This window comes from Peromyscus californicus, unplaced genomic scaffold, assembly GCF_007827085.1.
Source record: "Peromyscus californicus insignis strain IS unplaced genomic scaffold, ASM782708v3 Scaffold_12__1_contigs__length_115047231, whole genome shotgun sequence".
NCBI classification, from domain to species: Eukaryota; Metazoa; Chordata; class Mammalia; order Rodentia; family Cricetidae; genus Peromyscus; species Peromyscus californicus.
The window spans coordinates 13,208,853-13,236,600 of record NW_026294413.1 but is presented as its reverse complement, the minus strand read 5'-3'; the positions used below and the strand labels follow the sequence as shown (position 1 = coordinate 13,236,600).

Here is a 27,748-nt window from a genome sequence, read left to right as displayed (position 1 = left end):
ATGCATTTGTGATTCCTCAGACATTGGAAATAAATAGGAGATCCACCTGGCTCTGCCTCCCGAGTGTTGGGATTAAAGGCATGCGCTATCCGGCAAACTTAGCTTTAATAGTAAACAGAATCAATGTTCAATATTTTAATCCCGATTTCATAATAAGAATTTAGTCATTTCATTAAAGAAATGTATATTTTGCCTCATAATCACATATTGAAAATAATATAAAATATAGCATTTATCGTATTTATTTCTTCTTATTACATTTGTTTGTCGAACAAAATATGTCAGCAGATTCTGCGTTAGAGGGAGATACACTTATGAATCCCTAGATAATAATTTGGTTACAACTTTTCTTGGGATCATTTACTTGAAGGCATTCCGTTAGGCTTCTCTTAGCTGTTTTGCAACTGCTAGACTAAGGATTTATGGGAAAACAAAACACGCACTGTGCACATCGACTTGTGCACTCCAGTTCCTCCTGTTTCTGCACAACTTCTTTTCTATTAAACAATCACAGGACGCTACTAAGAACTTATTTAGGGATTCTATACTTGTAATACCTATTATATATTATATAAAATCTGAAATTTATATTAATTTACCTTTCAAATATATTACATTTTAAGAAAACAAATACTGACATTCTGTGCATAAATAATGGGTTCAAAATATTGGCTCATTTATCTCATTCTGAAACCAGTGAGCTATTTATGTGGAATTGCAGTAACATTGTTTTTGAAAGGAAAGAAGCTACAGTTGGCAAGGGTTATATAAGACTGCCAGGTCTATGACAGCATTTACTATTCTTGATCCAAAGTCCCAGAAACATCAAGAGAACATATATTAGAGCATTCAGAGAACAATATCTAATGTTAAGATAGGTATTTAATAAATAATTGGATGTTACGTATTTTATTTGAGTCTAACATCTCTTGAATGATTTCAATGTATATAGAGCTAAATATACAAATATTTCCCAGATCTTTCTACTCTCTATATAAAGAGTATACAGTTTGGATTGTATGGGAAACAACACACATTCTCTCAATCAAAATACACCACCAACCTACCTTCAGAGACTTCAATGAAGAGTGGATCATGCATTTTCAGTGTCAACTGGATTTCTCCCTAAGGAGTTTGGAATGCAGACTGTGAATTGGTAAATGAATTAGATATGCAGGATTAAGCTGTGAAAGTAGATATGTACACAATTTCTGGAACTCATAGGTAAAAGGCTTTCAAAGTCCTGAAAGTTGTTATTAGGCAGCCACGCAGAGAAAAGAGATGGGCATATTAATACCAAGAAAGGTAAGAGATTCAAGCAAAGACTGAGTTATACACCACCAAATCAGAAGGGAACTGAAACATCATAACAATGAGAAATAATCTCCTGCATGAATACAATATGTTTGCATCTTCAATAAGCATTGACTTTGTAACTATGACTCAATATCATACTATAAAGTTTCAGGATGGGAAAGAGTGCTCTGAAAAACAACTTTCTGAAAAAAGACACGATTGTTGTACCCATGAACTAAAAACAGCTGTGCTTACATGCATAAGACTGAACCCAGCCATATTCCATGCTGGGGTAGAAAGGCTTGAGTTAATACTTGTTGCTGTAGGAAGATTCCACTTCCTTAGTGAGAACACTAGGTAGTTGCCCTATTAAGTAAATAACCCCCCCATACCCACACAAGCAAGAGTAATTAAATGAACTATGCCATAAACAAACAGAAAAAAGTCTTGAAACAAGGAAAAGAATTTGTTGGGAAGAGGGGTCTGGTGGATGAGGGAAGTAGATAAAAAAGAATGATGATAGGGCCGGGCAGTGGTGGCACATGCTGCCTTTAATCCCAGCACTTGGGAGGCAGAGCCAGGCAGATTTCTGTGAGTTCTAGGCCAGCCTGGTCTACAGAGTGAGATCCAGGACAGGCACCAAAGCTACACAGAGAAACCCTGTCTCGAAAAACCAAAAAAAAAAATAAAAGAAGAAGAATGAACAATATGAACAAAGTACATTGTACACACACACACACACACACACACACATATATATATATATATATGTGTGTGTGTATATATATATACATATATATATATAATGCATATGGTATCCAGTTATGAAAGTATGAACAAAAAAGAAATGAAAATTTAAAAAATAGTATTACAAATTGTTCTAATTTCTAATAGGATTTTATCTTTGTAAAAATGCATTAAAGTCAGCTGTCAGAGTCAGTAAATAATCACCAAATCAATAATTGACAATTCATAACATTGCATACAATGATGAATGAAATAAACAGTATTTTTCACATCCCAAGCAGTTTACACTTGATGCAATGTATATATAAATGAAGAACAAATACCACTATGATAAATAAAATAAACATCAAAAACCAATGCTAGCCTGGAGAATGGAGGTGGTCACAAAGTCATACCATGGGTGAGGTTTCAGTGACAACCGATGAGTGCAGAGGAAGGAAAGTTGGTTTCCTTCAGAAATGCAAAATGTAAGCTGCTGCTCACTTTCCAGTAGATGATCCTAAACCCATTCACATTTTCACAGCACTAAGTGGACTCAATGGATTCTAAAAAACAGACAGGGAATTGAGAGGAAATAATGCTGGGGAAAACAGGAGGAAAATATGTTTGGAGGAATGGACAATGAGTTTAAAGAAAACACATAATATGCAATATGAAATTATCAAACTAAAAGGGGCTAAAATATTAATTACACCTATGAACCTCAAACTGTTTTAATAGGGCCTCTTATATTCTTAAAATTACTGAGTTATTTAAAAAGCTTTCCATAATGTTAGCTTTATCTATAGATATTACATTAGAAATTAAAACAGTAATAATCAAAATATTTACTAATTTTACTGATTTTTTAATTGTACTGATTAATACAAATACGTAAGTGTCAACAGAAGTAGCATATTATGGTAAATACATCCACACAAAAATTAATTTGTGATTAGTATTGCTGTACATCTTTTATGAATATCATTAATGTGAAACTTAATGGGAAACTGTTGAGTTTTGTCCTGTCTTCAAGTTTTTCCTGATTAAATTGGATGAAGTTGATCCAGTAATCTGTTGATGAGTATTTGAAATCACATGAAGAGCACCTAAAATAGTAGAAAATCCTGTGATCCTCCAAGGTATGTTAACACATGATGTGAAACCCATTGGTGTGATTTAGGTATAATTTCAACATAAATTATTAGTAATCATTATAAAACCTTTTAAGAGGATGTAAAATTGAAAAGGCCGTAAAATAGCATGGGAAGAAGATTAGATGTATATTATTTCTGGTTTTATGACATGAAAGAATTAGAAATCTCTAATACCAAACTAAAATCCAAAGGACACTAAAATAAGAAGTTGTTCCTATTGCTTAATGTTTAGATCAATTCCAGAGAATTTCAGGTCAGGAAAACAAACAGCACTTTCCAACTCTGGGTGTTTGCATCCAAGTCAACTACTAATTACTTGACCTTGATCATTTTAGTTATCTTCTAAGTGTTATTTTCTTATAGGATGGAAATTTTCATAGAGCTTATTAAATATATGCCATTTGAGAGTGGAGGAAATGCAAATAATGACTCCTTAAGTTTTATGGCTCAGGAGGAAATAGTAACCTATGTAAGTTTAAGATAATATTCACCATTCAAGTTTGTGAAAGCCTAGAAAGTTGTCTGGGCTTTTAAAATCCTTATAATGCTTTCCATGTCACATGGAAACTTTCAGCTGACAGAGACCACTGCAGCTCAGTGTAACTTGAGCAAAACCCCATAAGTTCTAAAATGTCTTACATTTAGTCAAGGTCTTAATGAAATTCCTGAGACTTAGGTTAAGGCACATACCTTTAATCCCAGCACTTGGGAAGCATAGGCACGTAGATTTCTGTGAGTTTGAAGACAACCTGGACCACAAAGCAAGTTCCAGGACAGCCAGGGTTGTTATACAAAGAAACCCTGTCTTGATAAATAATAATAATAATAGTAATAATAATAATAATAATAGTAATTCTTTACCAAAAATGTTTTAGACTTAAAAGATTTAAATACCACCCTTTTATTAATTTGATGTATTGATATATTGAAGAATTAGACACCACCACCCTTTTATTAATTTGATGTTTTGAAATATTGAACTTTAGACACCACCACCCTTTTATTAATTTGATGTTTTGATATATTGAAGAATTAGACACCTACAAGTGATTCTTTGTCTCCACTCATGTTGCCACTTGTGTATTGACCCCCACAGACTGATTGCAACTCCAAAGCAGACACTGAATTTGTATGTCGAAATGAAACTTGTCTTCTTATTGATATGAATAACATGTTCTGTCAAATTTAAAAATAATCCTAGTTTCCTTTTTTGTTTTAGAAATTTAAATCTCACAGTAAGGAGAAAAGTGCTTTAACATTTCACATAGTGCTAAGTCTGCAGACGATGCAGTGTTAGGGGATGGTTTCAACTACATAATGTGTTTTAATTAAAGAAAATTTTTCTTAAATGTCACAGGGAAAAATGTGCCTGTGGTAGTAAATACCTTTCATCCCATATATTGGGAGGCAGAGGGAAAAGGACTGATCTGAGGTCAGCCTAGGCTACATAGCAAGACCCCATATAAAAAATGAAAAAGAAAGAAAATAATTAAATCTGTTCAGTGAGTTGTGGAATATCTGTCCTAGAAATTTTATCTTGTATACAGGTGGCAGGTATGCATGAGTAAATTAAAACCAAAGTTTACATGGGAAGGGTTTAAGTCAGAAACCAAGATAAAACAGGAAAAAAAAAACAATTTTTTTGGTGCTGTTTTTTCAAGAAAATTCAAAAGCCTTGGATGTACTGGAACTCTGTAGACCAGGCTGGCCTTCAACTAACAGAGATCCTCCTGTCTCTGCCTTAGAAGTGCTGGTATAAAGGCATGCACCACCACTGCCCAGCTAGAAAAAAAAATATTTTAAATAAGTGTGTGCAATAAAGCAATAAACCTGCATCTAAAACTCAGTTCTGAGTTTCTAGCTAGATGAGCAAATATATTGTGTACCCCAATAAAGCTTACCTGGAGATCAGAGGACAGAGCCAGCCACTAAATTAGACACAGAGGTCAGGTAGTGGTGGCACACATCTTTAATCCAATCATTCAGGAGGCAAAGATCCGTCTGGATCTCTGTGAGTTCAAGGCCACACTGGGCTACATGAGAGAAACATAACCAGGCAGTGGTGACACATGCCTTTAACCCCAGGAAGGAATATGGCAGAACTCAGAAAGGATGTAAGACATGAGGAAACAGGAAGTAACTCTGTTGAGGCTGAGGATTTCATAGAGGTAAGCTAGTGACTGGCTTGTTCTGCTTCTCTGATCTTTCAGCTTTCACCCCAATATCTGGCTCCAGGTTTTCTATTAATAAGACCAATTAGCAATTTGATATGCAGCATATGTTTGTAAATGCAAATGTGTACATAAACATTCACAGGCTGCATATACTACAAAATTATTAATTTAAAATATCATTGAAGACCCAATTCTAACACAATAAGTAGGATGCTGAGCCTGTGGAGTATCCATTACTTGGTCAATAGAGAAAACTGTGATGTGAAGAACATGTCCTTTGTGAGGATATGAGGTTATGTTTACAGTTATGGCAGCTTATTCCTTCATGTTACCCACCTACAGTTCAGTTGTAAATTTCAACATGGAAAATTATTTGGTAATTTATATGTGAGGGTTGAAAATTGCATTAAATACATCTGTAAATGACATACTTCCAAATAGTACATTGTAGAAATAAAACTTGTACTGTAATAATATTTCAAGATAATGGCTTTCACTCAAGAAGAATAGGTTGTCTTATAGAAACACATAAGTCTTACCAAAAGGAAGGTTTGGAACAATAAAGCTGGCAACTTACATGTAAAATAAGGAAAGGAAGGACTTGAAGTGGACTCCTATTATCTTACTGTTTTTGCTGTTAAGTTTCTTTTAGCATTCACATAGAGTCCCAAATCTCATATATTATAAACAACTTTTTACTAGAGTATCATAGAAATATTTAGGGTTAAGTGCCTGTGAAGTCTTAGAAGTATATTTAGCCTCATTTACTGTGTTTACTATAGACTCATTTCAGAAAGTATTTGATTACACCATACTGAGAACAGTTTGCTTTACATTCATCTTAGGATGAAGAAGTGTGTGTGTGTGTGTGTGTGTGTGTGTGTGTGTGTGTGTGTGTGTGTGTGTGTGGTTTGTGTGTGTGTAAGAGAGGGGAGGAGAGAGAAGAAAGAGACATAAAGGTAGGAAAGGCACTTATGAAGACAGAATGATGGGTTTCAGTCAATGGGATAAAGTATGGTGATGAGAAAGGGAAATAGGGAATGAAAATGTCTAAAGTTCATCATGTAAATGCATGAAATTGTGAAAGTAAAAAATATAAAAAGAACTAAACAGGAAAGAAAGGATATCTATCTTTTGTATAGGCAACAAAAAACATAATTCAGAGGATTAAATTTTTTTATTTTTGATTTCATTGTTGACATGAAATTACCAGCTGTATATATGTAAAGAAAATTATTTACCATTTGGGGAACTATCATGTTTTGCATTTTAAAAATATTTCTTTCGTCCTCTGTATATATGTAAGTTTTAATCATATTTTGTTTGTTTTTCTGTATTATTTTGCTTTGATTTTTAAAGTTCTAATTATCTCTTATTTTTTATCATTTATTAATTTATTTTACATCCTGACCACAGCCTCTCCTCCCACTTCCCCTCCCCTTCTTCTCCCCCCCCCCTTACAATCCACCTCTCTTCCATAATCAGAAGGGGTAGACCTCCCACGGGTTTCAGCAAAACATGGCATATCAAGCTGCCTTTAAGACCAAGCACCTCCCCCTATATTCAGACTAGGTAAGACAACTCAGCATGAGGAATAGGTTCCCAGGATCCAGCCAAAGCACTAGGGACAGCCTGTGTCCCCAGCGCCAGAATTCCCACAAACAGACCAAGCTACGTAACTGTCACATATACACAGAAGGCCTAGGTCGGTCCCATACAGGCTACCCAGTTGTTGGTTCAGACTCTGTGAGTTCCCACGAGCTAGGCTAATACCTTTCTGTGGGATTTCCTGAGATGTTCCTTACCTGACCTGTTTTCTACAGTCTCTCCTCCCTCTCCTCAGCAGGACTCCCCAAGAGCAGTCCAGTGTTTGACCATGAGTCTCTGAATCTGCCTCCCTCAGTCACTGGATGAAAGCGCTCTGATGACAACAGGGGTAGTTGACAATCTGATCACAGGGGATGGCTAGTTCAGGCTATGCAGCCACTGCTGCCAGAATTCTTAGCTGGGGCCATCCTTGTAGACCCAGGGAGGTTTCCCTTGCATCAGGCTTCTACCTGACTCAGTAAAGCCCCCATTTCCAATCATCTGTCTCAGCACTTTCTCCCTCATCCCAGCTCCAACCCAATTTCTGAAGTTCCCGTGCACACTTGCCCCAGTGAAAATGTGCACAGCCACTTTGGAAGTCAGTGTTGTGTTTTCTCAGAAAACTGGGAATCAATCTACCTCAAGGCACTGTACACCACCCCTAAGCATACAGCTAAAGGATGCTCAGTCATACCACAAGGATGCTTGTTGAGATAAGTTTAATATTTGTAATATCCAGAACCTGGAAACAACCTAGATGTCCTTCAACCAAGGGATGGATAAAGAAAATGTGGTACATATACCCAATGGAGTATTACTCAGTTGTCAAAAACAATGACATCAGAAAATTTGAAGGCAAATGGATGGAACTAGAAAAACATCATTTTGAGTGAAATAACCCAGACCCAGAAAGATAAACATGGTATCTACTTACTCATAAGTGGATATTAACTATAAAATAAAGGATAACCATGCCACAATCCACAGACCCAAAGAGGCCAGGTAACATGAGGGCCCATGGGGATATGCATGGGTTTCCCTGGGAAGGAGAAATAAAGGAGACCTAATGAATTTCTTAACTCTGAAATATTGATAAGCTAGGGCATAATAAGAATGCTTCTGAGGAAAGAATGACATCAGTTAAGAAGTTTCAATCACATACTTGTACAACATTTTCTAAGTTAAAGATTTTTCACTCCTCCTTTACCTTCTAAATAGAAAAATAGAGATGATACACAAAGCAGGGAGTGGTTTCCTTAGCTTAAAGATGTAGGAGAAATACTTCACACTTACATTTTTGATTTGATTCCAGTGTCAACTTAAAAGTCCTCACCATATTAATTATGTTCTTAAAATTAAAATCTTTAGGGATGGGAAAGTGTGTGTACTTCTCCTTTCAGCTCTAGGAGCCTTTCTGGTGCAGAACCATGTAGGCCCTGTGCATACTCTTACAGTCTCTGTGAGTTCCTAGGATCTTCGCTCAGCTGAGTTAGAGGGATTTGTTTTCTTGGTGTCCTATATCATCTCCATCTCTAACATTCTTTCTGCCTCCTCTTCCACAGGGTTCTCTGATTCTGAGAGGAAGGATTTGAAGGCGATATTCCTTTCAGGACTAAGTGTTCAAAGCTCTCTCACTCTCTGCATAACGTCTGGCGTTGGGGCTCTGTACTTAGTACCATCTGAGTAAGGCATATTGAATATAGTCATTTTATTGGTACTTTTTTTAAATCATTGCTTTGTTTTGCTTTGGAAGAGTAGTATTTGGTTTTTCCATTAGTCCATGGTCAAACTAGGTCCTTGGTCCCCCAAGCAATGTCAGATATGGAAGGGGCCGTAAGTCAAATCAAATACTGTTTGGTTCCTCTCACAAGCTTTGTGCCACCATTGCACCAGCACGTCTTGCAGACAGGACACAATTGTAGATCAAAGTGTTTGTACCTAGGTTGGTGTTTATGTTTTTATTTCAGTAGCATGCAGATTATCTTCCTGTACCAAAAACACTAGCTCATAGTGATGAAGGCTCTAGGTAGATCATAGCTGGAATTCTTCACGAGTTCAGTGAGTTATGAAGGTGTTGACTTCAGCTATGGGCTTTTCCATCAGTTTGTAAGGAGCAACCTATTGTCTTGGTGACAGTCTACTTTACTTAAAAATGTGGCACATATGTACAAAGGAATACGACTCAGCAGTAAAAAACAACGATATCATGAAATTTGCAGGTAAATGGGTGGAACTAGAAAATATGATCCCAAGTGAGGTAACCCACACTCATAAGTGGATACTAGATGTAAAGCAAAGGATAACCAGACTACAACCCACAGCTCCAGAGAAGCTGGCTAACAAGAAGGACCCCAAGAGGGACACATAGATAGCCCAGCAAAGGAGAAAAAGATGAGATCTACATAAGCAAACTGGGGGTGAGGGGAGGTAATGGAGGGCAAGGGATAGGGTTGAGAACATAAGGGAACAGGAGGTTCAAGCTGGAACAGAGACCGAGTGACAGAGCAAGAAAAGAGATACCATGATAATTGAAGACATCATGGGAATAGGAAGAAATGGGGTGCTAGGGAAGTTCCCAGGAATCCACAAGGATGACCCACCTTAGACTACTAGCAATAGTGGAGAGGGTGCCTGAACTGGTCTACTCTGGTAACCAGATTAGTGAATACCCTAACTGTCATCATAGAGTCTTCATCCAGTGACTGATGGAAGCAGATGCAGAGATCCACAGCCGGCTGCAGGCCAAGATCCAGGAGTCCAACTGATGAGAGAGAACAGGGATTGTATAAGCAAGGGATGTCAAGATCATGGTGGGAAAACACGTGGAGACAGCCAGCCAAACTAGTAGAAACCCATGAACTGTAGACCAATAGCTGTGGAGCTCCCATGGGACTGGACTAGGCCCTCTGGATAGGCAAGACAGTTGTTTAGCTTGAACTGTTTTGGGGGCCCCCAGGCAGAAGGATTGGGATCTGTCGGTGCACGATCTGGCTTTTTGGAGCCCAGTGCCTAAGGTGTGACACCTTGTGCAGCCTTGCAGGGAGGAGGGGCTTGGACCTGCCTCAACTGAATGTACCAGGCTCTGCTGACTCCCCATGGGAGACCTTGACTTGGAGGAGGTGGGAAGTTTAGTAGGTTGTGGGGGAAGGCTGGGGTGGGAGGAGGGAGGAGGAGGGAATCCGTGGTTGGAATGTGAAATGAATAAAAAAAATCTTAATAATAAAAATTAAAAAAAAAAGAATTCCCATGGGACCCCTTTGAGCAACAACTCAATTAAATGTAGCCCAATCTCAGTACTGGAAGCTTTATTTGATGACAAGAGATGCCCAGTTTGGGTTTTGTCTCCACCATTATTTGGGAATTTTATTTAGATTGTCTTCATACATGTATATATTTTAGAAGCTTCTACTGTATGAAGTTTCTATATTACCTCTCTGATCTTAAAGATGGCCATGGGAAGATTTCCAGCCCATCCATGGAGGGACAGAATTGATTTTAAAACCATCAGTAATCACATGTCCACGAAGACCTGATACTCACATTCTATGGGGTCATCTGCATACATGTGAACATCCCACACATAGACATGTGCACATACAGGTCATTAAAAAGAATCATCCTTTTTTTAAAAAAAGCAAGTTGTGTTATATTTGATTGTGTCAGGTGGATGTCATTTGAACTTTATTTCACAGTGAAGGCTGCCAAATTCTAAGATCCATAGCTACCTAAGCTGCTTGGATTGAGTGTTGTTTGAGGACTCATCCCTATACATGACATTTACACTACCCCATCTAATGCATACAATATATTTTAAGAAAGAGGAAAGGAGTTTTATAAGAATCAGGTGATATGGTGAAGAACTTAAAAATGTCACCCTGTAGTCCTGCTATAACTATTGTAATCATGAACTCAATAACTCTGCTTACCTTCACTGTGAGCACAAGACTGGCCAGATTAACAATCAGTCATAGAAGTGGGAGGGGCTCATGGGGCCCAGTCCCTTACTGCTGAAATAAATTGGCTATTGATAGATTCTGTGAGTAGAACCATTGTCTTCGACTTTGTATCTACCACTGATCCCATTAGGTTCCAAAAGAGAGGTGTAAATCCATGATTACATAAATGGCACTAGGTGAGTGGGTCATAAAACCAAACAAGGCTAGACATCAGTTTTAAATAGTCGTAAAGAAAAGAGGGGTAAATAGAGGTAGTAGAAGACCAGAGGAGGCGAGTGTGGGAGAGTAGTCAGTACATATGACACAAGTATGTCAAGTTGCCAAGAATCAAGTGTTCTTCCTTTTATTTTATGTGTATATGTGCTTTTCCTGTATGTGTATCTCTGCACCATGTGCATATAGTGCCCTCAGAGGCCAGTGTAAGTCATTGGACTCTGTGGAGCAGGAGTTACAGATGGCTGCGGTGGTCAGAGGACCAGTCACAGGATTCGATCCTCTTCTTCTCCCATGTAGGTTCGAATTCACATCATCAAGCCTGGCAGCAGGTGCTGTTACTGACTTTGCTCTTTTACAGGCCCCATAATCAATTTTTACTGGCTCTTTATTTAGGAGCTTTGTAAGAAATCTGTACATTCAAAAACTTCCTTTGTTTATTATTGTTTTGTCCTTAAATCATAACACTTTTTATGTGCAAATAAATATGATCAAGAAAATATCATCACCCACTTCCTTTCTTATCAGTATTGAAGCTCCTGATCCCTGTTTTCATTTCCACTGTAAAGTAATGTACTTTATAGGCAAAATTGTAGCACTATGGAAATGTCATTGATGCTTCTAAATGCAAATATTACTTTTGGGAAAAGTGATCATATATACCTTCCCAAAAGGAATAATAGATATAATTACATTTAAAATAATTACATGTGTGTTTATGTGTATTATAACTAATATATAATTATATGTAATACTTCTATGTGTGTGTATGTGTATATAATTATTTTCCAGTTCAGTGAATCTAACCCAAAGCCTGGCCTTGAGAATAACAATGTTGCTCTAACTGAGTTATATCCCCAGCATGTAAAATTATTCTTATATGTAAGGGCTATAACTGACAAATTTGAATTTTACTAACCTCTGTTAAAAAACAGTAAAGGTTAAGAATTTCTCTCAGATTTTGTGACTCAGAAAATGATTCACTAGAAAAAAGGAAAAAAAAAAACCACGTTTCTTCCTATAGATAGGCATGAGCAGCTGATACCTTGTTTGTTTTACGATAAGGTAGAGACACAGACTCTCAAAAGTCACATTCAGTGTCTCCTACTGAATCAAGAAACAGTGACTGTGTATTGGTTTAGAATTCTGTATTTTATTCCCATTTGCAAATTAACATTTATAAAAATAAAAAATGCATTTAGAAATAAAAACAATTATGTAGAATGCTTTAGTATTTATAGAATGCTAAATATATTTAATTGTTTTTAATATAAGAAAAATACTCAAATATAATTTATAACATAATTGCTTTTGAAAATTCTATACCAAAGATCACCTTTGAGTGAGTTGTGTTTTATCATGTTTTTATTGCATTTTGGCATTCCATAGTATATTTTATAATAGTCAACCCCAACTTCTTCAAGAAACACTCCCACCTCTCTACCCACCCAAATTCTTGTTCTCTTTTTCTCTCTTTTTATAACCCATTGTATCCAATTTGTGTTGCCCAAATAATCCTGGGTTTTGGGTCCTGCCCTGGACTGCGATCTGTCTATCAGGAGTCTTAAAGAAAATTGACTCTTTCTCACCTAACAGCTATTAAACGCCAACAGTTTCTCTGCTAGGAGTGGGATTTGTATCTCCCTCCCCTCTCCATTCTAGTATTTTTCTGTCTTGAGATGACACAGGTCTCCTAATGACTTATTGCCATACTAATGCATTTTCAAACCCTTATTATAAATGTTTCTTCTTACAGTAGATGGTGATTAATACAGGAGTTCACAACAAGTCAACCTGAAGAGAATGAGAGGATTTGGAGTGCTCAGCGTTCAATAGAATATCTATATCCTACCCTTTCCTTCATGACTCAGGGATCATCATGGAATAGACATTGGAAGATTGTATAAACCAGAAGTTGTGGATGATTACAAAGAAACACTGTTTTCCACAAACTGCAGGACAGTTACTCATATGAATTCACAATCATTGTGACAGCATTCATGAGTAAATAGTATTTTTAAATTAAAGAAAATATTTAGAGATTACTAAAACTGAATGTTGATACATATTAACATAGTGACTAAATTGTGGAAGCTTCTAGTAATGCAATGATATAACATGCTTCAGGGAAGTAAAAATATATTTCTCAGTTATGTATCTGAAATGCAAAGCTATGGATGATAGATTTTCTCTGTCACTATATAACTATATACATATATAACATATATATATACATATATAACATATATATATATATATATATATATACATAAAACATGTGCTAAAAACTTGTGAAATACAATGTGTGACACTTGATGGACTTCAGATATTAAGGGAATAGTGGTCATAAATATTGCTGTTAGAATAGCTGAAATGAAACTGGTATTTAAACTATTCTGTGATTTAATAAACTTTTCTAGTTATGGTAAAGGCAGTGTGGTAATACTGGGGAATTTTAGTCTTATTTTTGAAAACGCATGTTTTGTATATTTAGAAAAGAACCATCGGTAGATCTATTTATGGCAAAACGTAAGAAAAAGTGTTGGTCAAGAAGCATCTATTGAGGGGCTGGAGAGATGGCTCAGAGGTTAAGACCACTGGCTGTTCTTCCAGAGGTCCTGAGTTCGATTCCCAGCAACCACGTGGAGGATCAAAACCATCAATAATGAGATCTGGTGCCCTCTTCTGGCCTGCAGGCATACACGCAGGCAGAACATTGTATAAATAATAAATAAATAAATCCTTAAAAAAAAAGAAGCAACTATAGAAAAACAGTACCTTTCCAATGCACATTTTATATATGTAAATGATTATTGTGTTATTTTGATACTTCTCTGAAAGTATAACAATGCCTATATTGTTTAAAAAAATAAAAAAATAGTAAAGAAAAGTAAGAGAAAAATTAAAACATTACTATATCTATTCTAAGCCTGTTATGAAACATAAAGATATTCTTAAATTTCTCTTATGAATTTAAAGCAACTTAGACAGACACATAAATGTCAATTCTGGGGTGAAATGTGCAAATTTGCCTGAATTAAAGGTGCCTTGGGAGACTCAGGTACCCAGGAACCAAGCCCACCACTCCAGGCTACCACTCTAATTTTTCCAGAAATTTATACTAAAGTATTTCATGCAAAAATAGAGCAAAATTAGTTTTACTGAATACCCAGTAGCCCTTCAGTTATTATTTTGTATATTTACTTACTTATCCTTGTATTAAGATATTTTAATGAATTCACTTTATTATTGTAATGTAACTTGATGTTACAGACATTTCCTTTTCCTAGAATAAAGTCCTATGAGAATGAATAGAATCAGAAATCATAATATTAAGCAAAGTTACTGAGACTCAGGAAAACATAGTACATGTTATATGTGTGGAACCTAAGGGAACTAATCTAAACAAAGATAGCATGAGACAGGGGAGAAATGTTTAAATAAGAAGAAAGATATCAAGAGTTCCCAAGAGGATGGATATGACTGATGTGTTACATCACAATAAAATCCATTGTTATGTACAAGATATATATTCCAATAATTATAAAGTTTAAATTTAATTTGTACAAAAAAAATAAGCAAATTGATACAAGTAGCATTATTGTACTAAAGAATGTATATTCTAAAGGTCAATTGTAGCTGGAGTTTTCCTGCCTGGCCCACAGTCAGGATAAATCTCTCTCACCTGCCAGTCCCACAGCCACTCAGACCCGACCAACCAAGTAAACACAGAGACTTATATTGGTTACAAACTGTATGGCCATGGCAGGCTTCTTGCTAACTGTTCTTACAGCTTAAATTAATCCATTTCTATAAATCTATACCTTGCCACGTGGCTCGTGGCTTACCGGCATCTTCACATGCTGTTTGTCATTGTGGCGGCTGGCAGTGTCTCTCTGACTCAGCCTTCTACTTCCCAGCTTTATTCTCCTCCTTGTCCTGCCTACACTTCCTGCCCAGCCAATGGCCAATCAGTGTTTTATTTATTGACTAATCAGCAACACATTTGACATATAGAACATCCCACAGCAGTCAATTGTTGAGATTACCAAAATTCTTTCTAGAAAATATAGACACAATTATAAATATCGTAAGCTACTATAAGCACAATGTAACTTTTTATGTAACTTTCCATATGTGGACATTAAACAAATTACATGCCTGACTTTCTCATCCAATACAATAGCTTCATTAAATAGTTATTACCTCAATTTGCTTATGAAAATGAGGGTTTAATGTTTCTAGTATTCTGCGTCATTGTAGAAATTCATTAGGCCATTCTTTCATCAAAGTAAGTATGGTTTCTTACAAAAATATATATTTCTAACAGTAATTCTTTAAATGTTACTATGATGTGTGTCACCTGCTGTGGGATGTTCTGTATGGCAAATGTGTTGCTAATTAGTCAATAAATAAAACACTGATTGGCCATTGGCTAGGCAGGAAGTGTAGGCGGGACAAGGAGGAGAATAAAGCTAGGAAGTGGAAGGCTGAGTCAGAGAGACACTGCCAGCCACCACGATGACAAACAGCATGTGAAGATGCCGGTAAGCCACAAGCCATGTGGCAAGGTATAGATTAATGGAAATGGATTAATTTAAGCTGTAAGAACAGTTAGCAAGAAGCCTGCCACGGCCATACAGTTTGTAACTAGTATAAGTCTCTGTGTTTACTTGGTCGGGTCTGAGCAGCTGTGGGACTGGCAGGTGAGAGAGATTTGTCCTGACTGTGGACCAGGCAGGAAAACTCCAGCTACAGTCACTTGATTCTCCATTGTCGCAAAGCTGATGATGTTATTGGCTACTGGATAATTTTTCTTTCATAAATATTCCCTGTCTTAAACATCTCCCTATTTGGGCACCTGCCTGGTTGTTTTGAACTCATAGTATTTATATAGTTAATGTTACTATTCACCTGTTTGACTATTGGGCTAAAAATGCCTATTTGTATTGTTAATTGAAAATTAACAATACAATCTCTTTTAAATTAAAATAATACTAAAAATTTTAATGGGGCTTTATGCTAAAAAATAACAAGATTGCTTTGATAATGTCTCTAATAAATATATGAAAGAAAATAGGATATTTAATCAAGGGTCCAGTACAACACCATTTGGTGGGCACATAATATATATTTAAATAGAGATAATAAAGAAATTAAATCTGTGTGGTTCATGTCAAAATGAAATGTGGAAAAAGATTAAGTGGTTAAGTCTCTTATGTGCAGCAGTGAAATCTTTGTCTGCAAACTTTGCTTAAAGCAGGCTAGCAAAAAGAGATATCATTCCCATGTTAATGTCCCTGGTAGTATGAACATGTATTTACTAACATACACTTACATATTCTCAAGTGACATGAAATATATATGACAAAACTATCATCATTCTCATAGTTTAATATTATTTCCATCCTTTTTATTTTTGTAACACAATGTCTCTGATTTGTAGTCCTGTAGTTTGAAAATATTGGAGGTTCAGTCAAGCAGTTACAAACATTTCTCAGGATATTTACACCATAGCCTAGAAAACTGCATCCCACTAGACTAGTCATTCACTTGAAACATAAATTCAGAAAGGGGCATTTGTGGGAGGAGAACCAAGATGGATGTTCTTCTCTCCTGCAACATTCTTCATCTTTGCAAAAGTGAACTTTTGGTTTTCTTCTGGTTGGTTTTATTGCACTTTAGGTAACTTGCAGTGAGTTCTCTACTTCACACACTTGATTTGTGAAGAGAGACAGAGTTCACTTCAGGAGAGGAACTCATAAGTCCTGAGAAGTCAGAAAATGGGGGGGTAAACAACAACAACAACAACAAAAACCCAAAAACTTGTGCCTAACAGATCTGATCACTATATTTTCATAATAATCTATGTGTGTGTGTTTTTGTTTGTGATAAAGAGATGTATGAATTTTCCCAAATAAAGCTTTAACAGAACATTGACCAGAGGTGTTGATTGCTTCCAACACAGAATATAGGTTTTTAACTAACTTAAGTGAGTGAAACTACTGTATTTCATTTCATTTAACAATAGATTAAAGTGCAAAGGCTTTGCAACAATATAATCAACACATGAAAGACAGAGAATGATAGAAAAATTAAAGGCATTGTTTACTGTCTGAATCTATTGTTTGGTTGTGGTGACACAGTCACCTTGTAACTCACTTGACCCTATAAGCATGAATTTGCCCTCTAAGTCCTCCAGCACTCTGATCATCCATCTTTCTCTCCTACTCATATCTAAATTCCATCTATTGCAACTATATGTTTTCCTGGGCTCCAGTTTATGAGAGTGTTCTACTTGTTTTTGAACTGAGTAGAACTAAAACCTTGAAGTTAAAGAAAGCAAGATATTCTTTTAAACGGTACCATCATTTGCCACAGAAAAAAAAATTGTCTGTTAGATCTGAAATCCAGATTCCCTCAATTGTATTTAATAGTTTCTTGTCCCACCTTTAACTTCAATTATGTTAAAATCTGCCAAGGAATGTAGAAGCTGTGGACAGGAATCCTTGATTTTATGTTTGTTACAACATTTAAATCTCAATGTTATCTTTATGTTTGGTTTCTACATAAAGTATTGGAATCATCAATCTTTCATTTTCGAGAGTCATGCAGTGAAAGCTGAGATAGTCAGATGATACTAACAAGTAATGAACACATTTTATAAATATCTGTGTTGTCATCCAAGTCCCAATCGATTCGTGAGTGTGGTTAGTCTATATAAAGCTTTAAGAACTTCCTCTGTCTGAAACATTGGCAAGCTTAACATCTCTAAGAGCTGCACTAATTGGACTCTTGGAACCCTTCCCACTGTCCTTTGCAGTATCCACCATTCTTCCAGTACTACAAATCTCATGTTGAAGGTATTACAAAGATAGCTGCCTCCACAAAATTCAAAATGACTACAGGAAAAATCAATATTTAACTAGCACATAAGAATCTCAGATTGATTCACATGCCCTCAACTTCTTGAGGCAGGGTGCCTTTCTTGCCCTCCGTATATAGCCAAGGGTGTGCACAGAAGTGTGCAAGAGAAAACTCTAAAAAATACATCCAGTGACAACTAATCAGATTTTCATCCCCTTCCATTTTAAACTAATTATAAATGTTTCTACTCAAGAATAATATTTTTGATAAGAGGAGTTTTCCATTAAATATTCAAATTACAAATATTGCAGTAATATTATAAAATAGATTTTGTAGGACGAGAAGGTCATTTTTTTTTTCAGAGAGTGATGAGAGATTTAATATTCCCTGAGGTAGAGTATTTAAACAGCACAAAGCAAGAAGTTTGGAAGCAAAATAGGAACAATTTAGTCCAAAATTCTTCACTACCTTAAACACTATCCTTGTTTACTGATGCTAATGAGAACAACTAAATCCGCAGGCAAAGAAGGAAAAGGATTCAAGTATATCAGACTCCCCTGGTGTCTTAAGTTTCTGTGTTTTTTTCTGCAGCCTGCTCCCTCACTGGGAATGGTCGCTGCAGCCTTCACACCTCCAGATTCATCCCTTTCTTCATTTCCTTCTTCAGAGATTTTCTAACTTTCCAAAGGCAAGTTTATTGTCATATATATTTGATCTGAAAACATTTTCATGCTTCTGACTTCAAATTAAAAATTCTGGTAGTTTTCTATCCATTTTGCCAACTTTAAATATGCTGCTTCTACTCAAAGGTTTAGTAGAATAATAACACTTGCTAAGGGGAAAAATCCTAGATTTCATTTCAATCATACAAGAAAATGTATTCTTAGTAATAATACCATTATAATCCTAGCTACTCAATCCAAAATTCTATGTCCATGCCCTCTAGTTACCAGCTTGGCTAAGGCAGCACAACATGCTCTCTAAGTTGATATGATTGGATCCTAGCATCTACTTTTAGTTACTTACTATTTCTACTTACTGTTCTTCATATGGTACAAATCCTTGAAGTTTGAAAAATAATAATAACCAGATTGCATCACTTGCTACTGAGAGATTTCTACTTTCACTGATAACAGAATCAAGAGGTTTAGGAAGAAAGATGTTTGCCCTTCTATCCTTTTATATTAGTATGACATATAAATGTTACCCAGTCAAAGAGAAACTGAAGATATATATATATATATATATATATATATATATATATGTGTGTGTGTGTGTGTGTGTGTGTGTGTGTGTGTGTGTGTGTGTGTGTGTGTGTGTGTCACTTAGAAAGAATATGACATGCATACAGTTCCTTGGTCTTTAACCCACACAGAGATATGATGCCTTTTGGAATAGCCCAGAGTTAAAAGCTACCAGTTGAGAATTCATCTTTAGTTATATAAGAGTAGGCACATCCATGCTGGACTGTTATAATTATTATCCACAAGAATTTGAGAAATGGAAGCCATTGTGCATTTGAATTCTTAGTGATTTAACTTAAATTATGTAGACTCCAGTACTATATCCTATTCCACACACTCTTCTACAATGTGGGAGTTTAAAAAAAAAAGATGTGGTACTCTGCCATCCTTTCTTTGATTCTTAAGCCTATTATGGATATGATATAGAGAAAAAGGTAGATTAATAAATCTACTTTTAAAGGGAAACTATAGTTTTAAATAATTTATATTGGATTGGATTTTTATATATTGTATACAAATTACATATATAGAGATTGATATCATTAGAGAATGCTGTACATATATTTCTAATCTTGTTCAGGATATTGTACCTATACAGTTCATTTAACAATGTAATGCAATTTCCTAATCCTTGAATGTTATTATTACCAACTATTAGGCTATAAAGAAATGAAAGTTAGTAGTTAGACTTTACAATAGAACTTGTAGTAATATTAGGTATGTTTTCAAGGTCAAGCAGAGATATATTTTTAGATAGACAGGTCCTCTTCAAGCCCTTCAGAGATCTACAGAATATGGCATTTAAAGCATTTCAATAACTTAGAATTTTTTTCTTTTTTATGACTATGAGACATGTTCGCTCCTAGCAGCACCAATCTACTTCAGAGAAGATATGGGCATTGAAAAAAACTGCATACAGAGTTAACTTTCATTGTGACAAATTTAACCACTGGGCAACAAAGTGCCCTTGAATCGACTGCTGACAGTATGCTATCTAAAATGGACAAAGAGCACACAAAACAAAGGACTACTGATCCTTGTCAAGACAAGTGTGGTTGCAACTTTGGCAACAGGTGTCCTCTGAGGCCAGGACAATATGGCACCATTGCTGAAGTGGCTTTGCAATACGGAAAAGATACAGCTGACTTCGAAGAAAAGGGCCCTGTTGTGTTATATATAATTTTACTATGTTAAAGTTAAAACCTTGTTTTTAATTAAACAGAAAAGGGGAAATGCTATGGATAATGTTTGTGTGCAATGGTTTAATAGAACACTGATTGGCCAGTAGCCAGGCAGGAAGTATAGGCGGAATAAGCAGACAAGGAGAATTCTGGGAAGAGGAAGGCTGAGTCAGTAGACATAAGTCTGCTGTCCAAGGAACAGGAAAAGCCACAAAAATGTAGCAACATATAGATTAACAGAAATGGGCTCAATTTCAGTGTAAGAGCTAGTCAGTGGTAGGCCTGAGCTAACGACCGAGAAGTTTTAATTAATATAAGCCTCTGTGTGTTTACTTGGGTCTGAGCAGCTTCAGACCAGGTGGGACACAGGAAAAATTCAGTTTTATATTATCTCTAAAACAAATAATATTGTGGATTCCTAGTCCTGTGCTACCAAACTTCATGGAGTTGTATTATGCTACTCAGTCTCAGAATCTAGCTACGATGATTCATGTAACAAAGACTAAATTAACCCAAGTGGAAAGATCACTTTTTTGAGCCCTCAAAAATGTAATGACAGAGATATAGTTGTTAGCACCCTACAGGATTAACAAGCTTTAGGCACATCTGTGTTCCCACATACAACAAACTCAAACTGAACCAGCTGTAACTTCTACTTAAAAGTCGCCAAAGGATTTCAAGTTATAGAAAAAGCTCTCTATGATATTTGTCATGATCCTTCTATCTCATAGAGTAAAAAATAAATTAATTTCACAAAATGACCATAAATTATGTTTATAGTAGCCATATCAAATTAGATCAATGGGAACAGAGACGGTAAAAAAAAAAATTTAAAAGGCCCTGGAATATTAAGAAACAGGACTGAGAAAAGTACTTCAGGCAAACATGAGCTATATATCATGGAAAGTAATGGATGTTTCAGGAGCCAAACAGCATAAAGGGAAAGCAATGAGCAGCAAAGATTCATTCTGGGTTCCAGGTAATAAGTCAATAAGCTAGCAACAATGTTCTAGCAGGATTTAAAAATATTCTGGACTAGTAACTGCACTGTGACTCTGAACCATTTATCCCCCCAGTAGTTATTTTAATTATACCCTTCATGTTCAACCAATAGATGCTGGGTGGATTGGGGGCAATAACTTGCCTCCTCTATTTCTTGGGCATTATTTCAGGAACTATGCTTAGGCAGAAATAATTAAGAAACAACACCTAAGAGGCATTATCCATAAATTTATGTAATCAAGATTTATCTTGTTCCTGATAGCATGATGGTTTAAAATTTACGAGAATTCATAGTGTAGGTAACTGTAGAGAGCAAGTGAGTAATTAGAAAACAGAAGAAAAATTGTGTAATCAAATTATTCAATATTTGATATTCTTCAATTTGAGAATTCAGGTAAGTTCTAAAGTCAATAGAATGTGATAAAGGTGATATACCAGTGTCCTGAATATATCTAAATGCAATTTGTCATTTCCACATGTTATTATTGGGATACTTACTTTACACCCAGCTTTCATACAGTGAAACACATATGCAGGCTGGTGAGGTGGTCTTTCAGTAAATTAACATGTACAGGAATAGAGATGCTCCTAAATTCCTGATTAATATCCAGCTGCTTCTGGTTATTTCTTTTTTCTACATAAGAAATTCATTTCTACAATAGGTCTTCCTGTTCCCAGGTCTGAGTCTAAAAAGTTACATAGCAAAGACAAGGCTTCTGAGACCCAGATTACACGTGGGAACACTAAAGCAGCTGTTGTTATTTTACGGCAGAAATCTTGGAGTGATGTGCAAGATAACTAGAATTCTAATTGCACAGTCTTTCCTTTCTTAAAGCCATAAACAGATTTCTCGATGAGTTAGAAAACAAACACAGACTGACATTTATTAACAGAAATGAATGGAACACTCTTTTCTTGACTTCTGATAATATTTCCAAATTCATTGGCATTCTCAATTATTATTTCAACCTGTTCTGCAGGTTGAGGTTCCTTTATCATCTTTCAAATCAATCCAATTTTCTCCCCAGCAGAACGTTTCTGACCTTGATGTCTAGAACTCAGTAGTCATCATACCCATTTGCCTTGTAGACATACCATTCATTCACAGTGATAGGTTCACTGCTGTTAACTACATGTATCTGTGGCTATCATAGAACTACACTACTAGATTACAAAGTCAGAGACATTGTTTGCATGTGCCCCCATGGACAGGTGTAATACACAATATGTATTAAAAATATATGTGAAACGAATCCTGATTGAATGGTAGACATAAATTTTACTTGACATCTTTTCTGATCACATGTGAAATTGATTGCTTATTCAAACTTAACAGGACAATAGGAAAATTGCAGAATTTTAACTTGTAACTAAATACATGGCTCAATGCAATATGAATATAATAATTCAAGGTTATTAAATATTTGAAAAATAAATTAAAAGGAGTATCTCTAAGGGATATGTAATCAGCATACCTGGACATTAACAGATGGATGTATAAGCCAAGGAAACAAAATTGAATGTAGAATTATTTAGCCTTCAACAAATCTGCTGATTCACAGATTTATGAGTGTTGGAGAGTTAGGTTTATTGACAGCTCATTATTTTTATTAATAATGTGGGCAAATTCCATGCAGTATAACTTTGGACACACTGTGGATATTCATCCCCTTCTTTATTGCTGTCTCACGTCTGCTGATTCCATCACACAGTCTTGGAACTTGTCCTCCCGTCAAGCAGCTCAATTTATGATAATTTTTTATCTCCTCCTTACAAGCTGTTGCACTATTCTTAAGGCCATATGGTTCCAGAGCAATTTATTTAGAACAAAATTTCACCCCAGATGATATGTAAGTGGAGATATCACTTTTAGTGTTTACTTTAGTTAACATCTATTGACAACTTACAGTCCAATATTACAAACATTTTAAATTGTATCAATACAATTACCTTTTTCTAAAAAAAGTAAAAAAGCCTAGCATTAACTAACATAACACTAACAAGAGAAAAATTTAATTTAAATGTAACTGATTCAGAGTGACTAAGTTTTATCTTTATATATCTAAAATATGTTTCAATCCTACACATTATTTTTACTTAAGTGTTTTTTCAGGATGTCTCCATTTGCATGCACTGTAACCAACATAAATTAAAATGTACAAAAATGAGTTTATTTCACTCAACACATGTAAATCTGACATTATAAAAAATTTCCTTGGCCGGGCGGTGGTGGCGCACGCCTTTAATCCCAGCACTCGGGAGGCAGAGCCAGACAGATCTCTGTGAGTTCGAGGCCAGCCTGGGCTACCAAGTGAGTCCCAGGAAAGGCGCAAAGCTACACAGAGAAACCCTGTCTCGAAAAACCAAAAAAAAAAAAAAAAAAAAAAAAAATTTCCTTATATTTTATAAGAAATGAGTTAACTTTTTATTAGTAATAATCTGGTAGTTCCTCTTTATGAGACTTATATTCAAGACTGGGGACATTTTTCAACCTTAGTGATAATATTCTAATTCAATTCAAAGAATTTCCAGATCTTACTTGGTGAGGCTCCTGTTGTTGTTTGTAGCAATTATTTTAACATATCGTGAAATAGTTTTATTCTATATTTCTTTGGTGTCTGATCTATTTCTAATACTCCCACAGTATTCTCTGTAATAACCTCTGATATAATCAACTACTTGTAATTTTTCACTGTTCCTTCAAAACATACAGAATTGTCCTTCATTTTTACTGCACATATGAGCTTTTGGAAGGCAGATATTAGGTTTTTTACTGAAAAAATAGATGCTTCTCTCATACAATACATCCCTCTCACAGTTTCCCCTCCCTCCACTCCTCCCAGTACCCCCACCACCTCCCCTCTTTCCCAGATCCACTCCCCTCCACTTCCTCCTCAGAAAAGAGCAGGCCTCCAAGAACCAAGAGACAAATAGGAAAACCAAGATTAAAAAAAAAGACATGGCAAAAGCCGTCATATCAACACTGGACAAGGCAACCCAATGGGTGGGAAAGTCCCAAGAGTAGGCAAAAGAGTCAGAGACACACAAGCTCCCACTGTTAGAAGTCCCACAACAACCTCAATCAAACAGCCATAACATACATGCAGAGGACCTGGTACATACCCATGAAGGCCCCGTGCTTGCCGCTTTAATTCAAACTTTTATACTAGTAATTTTTTCTTAATTCACAGTATATATGAATATAAACTTTTCATGTAACAGTGGAGAAACTGAAATTACAAGTCTAGGTTATGTTTTTTACAGATTTTCTAAGAAATATCCAAGGAAAGCTACAAATTATGATGAAGGGTACATACTAACTTGCAAAAGATATAACAGAAATGTAACTCGGGTGTCAGAGTGCTTGCCTAACATGCACAAGGCCCTGTGTTCTATTCCTAGTCCTACATAAACAACATGGTAGTGCATGTCTATTATCACAGCACTCAGAAGATGAAGGCAGGAAATCAGAAGCTCGTGATCACCCTTGAAGTGATAATTTGATGAAAGCCTACCTGCCTCCACAAAGCTAATCTCTTTGATAACTATTTGTTATTTTTATATTGCATCCTTATTTATTTATCTTAGGGAATATATGTAGATGTGCACGTACAATGACACACTTATGGAAACCAGAGGACTTCCTGTGTGAATCAATGCTCTTCTTACGTCATGTTGTCCCAGGGATCCAACTCAGGGCATCAAGTTTGGCAGCTGGTATCTTTACTTACTGAACTTTTTATTAACCACCAATTACTGATTTTTTTTTAAATAATCTAAGAACATATCAGAGCATATAAGATGCTGACTTTCCAAAAATAGGAACTCATGAAGTTAGTCAAATTTTGATATCAATTATTATCAATATTTATTAAACAGTGCTATAATCGTCTTTACTTAAAATACTTTTGTTTATGAAGAATTTTAAAATATAGAAAATAATATAATTCCAAAAATATGAAAAAATGTCCACAAAGGTATCTATATTATATAAATGTACGTTTGGGCTGGAGGAGGGTCTTGAACTTGTAAGCACTCTGACTCCACCTCTGAAGCACTGGGTTTACAGTGCTGTGCTGTCCCATCCATTGAAGTCATTACAATTTTAAAACAAATGCACGTTTTCTAATTAAAATAAAACAGAATTATTCACTTATGAGAAAAATTAGTTACCTCAGCTCTAAAATGCACATTGACATGGCCAACTTTCATTTATCAATAACAGTGAGTAAAGATAGTGTTTTCTAACATCACTACTTACCATTTTGTTTTGTTTTTACTTTCTTCTTTGCTCACTCTTCCCTTTGGGAAATAAAAACCACTCTATCCATGCATTTCATCACAATGTAACTGGAAACTTCTATATAATAAAGGATTATTTCATTACGAAAAGGGTTATTATATTTTGATAATTGTAACTAAAAAATAAAATAATGTTGAAGTGTTTCATATTTTTAACAATTATACACAGTATAATATAAATATTAATTATACAAATTTGGGAAATATAAGAAAAAGAATAATTTAATGCTGGTTATACTGTATATTCAAAATAACAAATACTTCAGAAATTGAACTGCTATTAGAAATTTAAGTGAATATTTTATTTATAATTTATAACATTATATAATTTGATAACTCACTAACAATAAATATAACATGACAAGAAAGTCAGCAAGACTATATCAGATAATTCATTAATTAGTTAAAATTTATAAAATTTTAAGCATAATAATAAGTATAATTATGCAAAATGAAGTTATGAGATCAATTAATAATTAACACATATTAGCTACAATATTTTGCTTCATAAGTCAATGAATACACAATGTTAATATTTAAGACTTTTAAATATGGTTATGATCTTTTTATTTCACTTAACATTTAATTTCAGTGATAGACGTATCTATTTTAAGATAGAAAAATGATATTTGAAACTCCTTACTATATGTTAATTTTCCTCATTTTCTTTCATAAAGATTAACACAATTTTATTCTATTATGGGTCTCTTCTTTCAAAAGAACTTTTAGAACAAAAGAAAACTATTATTTACAAATGTGAAAATTATCATCTGAGATGTGACTACAGAATCTGGACAGCAAAAGTAATGTTGACATCATTTTTCGAGCCTGTACCTCCCACTAGAAAGTCTGATGATATGTTCATTTGATGAGTCCTTATATAAGTAGATTCTATAAGCAGTTAGAGAAAATACGCAAAATCCAAATTGTACAAGCTCCTCTCTTGCTAATACAGAGGCAGGGAAGAATTTCCAAATGACCAGTCAGGAAAAATAAAGCTAGGAAGTCAATAGGAAGAGGGAATAGTCAACAGTCACCAGCAGAAGTTAGAAATGCATTCCCACAGATCACATTACATTGCTCTAGGGAACATACGTATTCGAAAATCATTGCAAATAATACCACATTTTTATGTACAGTACTCAACTCCAGAAAATAATTTACATTTTATCCATTGGGAAATTCAAGGTAATGGGAATTTTTCCTTCAAATTTGCATGATCAAAATTCTGATTTATAAAAAAAAAAACATCATCAGAAAGAATTGTATTAGATATATAATGTAAGAAAAGATTTAGAGGCAAATAAATCACATGAAAGCTTCCAATAATCCTCTGGATGAAAGGTCATGGGACCCTTGAGACTGTTTTGTGGCAGTGGTAATGGAAAGGAAAGGACAGATTTGAGCCATTGTGTGAAATAAATTGAGTGAGTTTCCTGAACAATTGGAAATAGAAATAGAAAGAATAGCTAGATGTATCCATGACAATACTCTGGGGTGTGCTGAGGTGAGGCTGGCAGCAAATGTGAGCTCCACATGTTAGCCATCAGTTAACGACGAGCCATCCTAGATACTAATAGTGATGTGTTTTCTGCCAAATTAAGATACTGCTAATTCTCAATTCTCAGATTATATAAAAAGTATGAGAAAAATGCTTGTGATTTTGTGTTATCATTTTGATTTATAAATATTATGTTAGCCGTTGCTATGGAAAACAGGAAAATGTTTCTCTTTGTGCTCTTCCCTCTGATGACATTCAGCCCTCACTGCAACACTTCCCGTATGTTAACACTATGTTGAATAACTGGGAAATTGATTTAATAATAATAGGAAAATTATAGTTCAAGAAGCTTTGTGTTAGAGGGAAATATAGACTTGTTTCAAAGATAGATGTATGGTGTGAGATTACAATATTTAGAAATATCACCATACAGAAAAGATTGGGACAATGAGATGGAGGAGTACTAAGAGGTTAATGAAAGTCTTGAGTCCAAGGACAAAAGTTGAAGCCATAAAAATCTGTCACAAATGATAAAAGCATAA

General features: G+C 35.3%; 1 long non-coding RNA gene across 15 annotated transcripts in view; it reads right to left on the bottom strand.

Annotated features, from left to right (window-relative positions):
* Positions 1-27,748, bottom strand: part of LOC128107057 (uncharacterized) — a 230,582-nt gene that overhangs the window by 150,411 nt on the left and 52,423 nt on the right. The window contains exon 3 of one of the 15 annotated variants that reach the window (XR_008216935.1): positions 1,068-1,125. The exons of the other annotated variants lie outside the window; for them this stretch is intronic. This is a non-coding gene — a long non-coding RNA (uncharacterized LOC128107057). The remainder of the gene's footprint in view (positions 1-1,067; positions 1,126-27,748) is intronic. 15 annotated transcript variants of the gene reach the window in all.